The sequence below is a fragment of the Callorhinus ursinus genome, unplaced genomic scaffold, assembly GCF_003265705.2.
Source record: "Callorhinus ursinus isolate GAN/ISIS: 27379988/994484 unplaced genomic scaffold, GSC_fseal_2.0 scaffold25, whole genome shotgun sequence".
Lineage (NCBI taxonomy): Eukaryota > Metazoa > Chordata > Mammalia > Carnivora > Otariidae > Callorhinus > Callorhinus ursinus.
The window spans coordinates 25,485,704-25,488,724 of NW_027397087.1; the positions used below are offsets into that span (position 1 = coordinate 25,485,704).

A 3,021-nucleotide genomic window follows, 5' to 3' on the forward strand; every position below is an offset into this window, starting at 1 on the left:
GGAGCTAGAAGAGGCAGGCCAGTAGCTTGGCCACCTGGGGCCACAAGATCTGAATTTTATTCTAGTTGTCCTGGGAATTTCTCAAAAGAATCAAAATAAAGGCCTTGCATTTGCTCCCCACCCCAGATGAGTCCTACAAATTCCCTGCAAGTCAGCATTTGCATTTTTCCATAGAATGGAGGAGCAGCACAATGAATTACCTAGGTCTTCAAGGATTGTGACTGTATCTGACATAGATCTATCCATTCACATGTGGACAAGAAAGTAAATTCTCTCTGGCAGGCACTAGCCAGCATCACTGAGAGATATCCAGGCTGCATATGAGAAGTTTCCTTTTTTGCTGCAGGCCGAAAAAATATTTGCCTGCAAGGCTACTGATCCTGGGCTGACCCTGTGCCCTGGCAGAGGTTGGCACTCACAAGTACCCAAGCCCATGATGACACCCTGGTGAATTTTCATTTGCATACAAACATATCATCACCTCCTCCAAACCTTTCTCCCCTTAGCAGAAGAGACATCAGAAACTCGTAGTTGTGGTATAAATTGGATTTGGACTCAGATGAGAAGTTAGAATTCTACACTTTGCATGAAGGGAGTTAACTAAACTCACTGAGCTCAGTTTATCTACAGAACAGTGGTAGAAAAACAAATCCCACACAAGTGTTGTAGAATAAAAAACAATGATGACAATTGTGAAAGTACCCTACATAGTGTCTACCATGTATTACATGTTCAAAGATGTATATTTTAATAAACTGGAACAGCTAAACCTTGCCGCATAAACCGAGAATCAGATAAGAAACACCATTTGGGAACTTCTGTAGGCTATTGCATCCTGTATCTATGCAACATGAGAAAGGGAGAATGAGAACAAATCCAAATTCAAAACATTACTTCAAAATACAAATATCTTCAGTATCAAGAAAATGCAAAATTTAAATATTAGAACCAGCTAAACTTGAGAGATAGGAAAATGAATAATAAATGCAGGTAAAAATTTACAGTTCTGTTTTATGCATACAAGGGGAATAATTAACTAATCTCAAAACATGTAAATGAGGGCTTAGAAGCATTTTCAAAACACCACATCCAGTTCCAGTTACATACGCAGAATTTGCTACATTATAATAATTAGTTTTTTTTTTACAAAAGATTTATTTATTTTGAATAGAAGTATTAAATATTATACTAATTACTGGTTATTTTACTTTGTACCCAGGGAAAAGAAATGAATATTCATTAGCTCCTTAAGCTACTGATCCTCCACCGACTAGACAGATTTCAACATCACCATGAAGCTGTGGGTGGGTGGAAAATGCTCCCTGTAAAACCAGGCTCTTGCTACAAATCACAGCCCAATGTATTCAGCTAATGTGCACATGCTAGAATCCCCAAGTGAATCCTGCTAACATTGTAAGCCTAGAGTCCCCAGCTGAGTAGCCAATGAATGAGAATAACTGTTAAATTGAGAATAAATGTTAAATTGATCATAAAACAACAGAATTTTACTGTCTACACAATCCAGTGATCTTGAACAATTCCTAAAATACTAAACACGGTTTCATACAATAAAACTAACATTGTCATCTGTCCAAAACATGCCTATTTCATTCCAAAAGAATATTTCTACATACATATTTCAACCATTTTCCTACTTGGCTTTTGATCCTATTTTAAGGAAAGTATCCATTCCAAAGGACCAAGGTTGAGATTTTAATTTATGAGTTATTTTCGCTATAGCTCAATAGGCAAACACTTTTTTTTTTCTGGTGAAAGGGAAAACCAGGCAATAGATTTCTCAAGATACTAGTCTGGTTAACTTCTTTTTTTTTTTCATGTACCAGTCATCTTCTATCGGGTGGTAATTCTCAATTCAAATACAAAAGGATTCAGGGGTGTCAGGCAAAGGTCATGTTCAGGAATGCAGAGTGTGCCCTTCACACTGGGCCCACTTCAGTGGTACTTGCACAGCCACTCATGTTTCAGTTCCTTGTAAAAAAGGCAGTAGTTGAAAAGCATGTAAACTGCCAGCACCAAAGAAATCTCAGCGATGCTCCCTTTTTACACTGACATACTTGTTGTGATAATAGTCAGAACCTTTTTGAAATGCTCCAGCAATGCCTTTAGGGGTGAAATCCCACATCAGTATCCAGTTTAGCAGCTCTCCTACTTTGACATCCATGAGCTGCTTCTCCTTCACTGGTACAACTGATGTCATCTTGGAGTCCGATGTCTGCAGTGAGTCTGGTTAACTTTTAATTCTTGCTCAGTTTAAGGTACCTCTGTGTTGGAGTTCTCATGTGGCTTGATTTTTCTTTTTTGGTTTGTTAAGCTTTGTGAACCAATTTATTGCTTGAGTAACTCCCTACCACAGAGGAGGGGAGGGGCTGTGGCTCTGGGGGAAATGGGTCTTGCAGAAGGGGCCTCTCGTTTCCCTCTTGGGCCTTGTCTATGATGCTGACCTACAGCCCCAGTGGGGCACACTGGGCAGATTGTTAATTACACCAGATTGGGCTAGGAAAGGGTGACTAGATCAGAATGCACACAGCAATGTTGCCTATATGGAAAACAACCCTGGGTCGTGCTTCCATGTGGGCAGAATATCAGGATGGGGGTAGAAGTATGTAAATCATAATAGCTTGACCTTGTTAGCTTCTGAGAAAGTAAAAATTCCTCACCATCTAACACAGAGTACAACAGGGGGTGTGGGGGTGTGTCTCTATAGGAAGTTTCACATTTCTGGGTGTTAGGACAGAAGAGGACTCATTCAACAAGTATTTGAGTAACAAGCATGTGCTGTACTCTCTTGCTACTTCAAGTGTGGTTCCTGGACAAGCCACATCCACATAACTTGGGAGCTTCTTAGAAATGCAAGTTCAAGGGTCTACCCCAGACCTACTCAATCAACATCCTAAGGTGATTCTTATATTAGTTTGAGAAATGCCGCTAGACGCCATGTTAGGTGATCTACTAATCTCTACCACTGATGTCCATTTAACACATTATAAAAATGAAAGTCCA

General features: G+C 39.7%; 1 pseudogene; it reads right to left on the minus strand.

Moving 5' to 3' along the window:
* Positions 1-1,953: 1,953 nt before the first annotated feature.
* Positions 1,954-2,218, minus strand: LOC112832782 (ATP synthase F(0) complex subunit f, mitochondrial pseudogene; annotated as a pseudogene).
* Between the last annotated feature and the right edge of the window lie 803 nt (positions 2,219-3,021).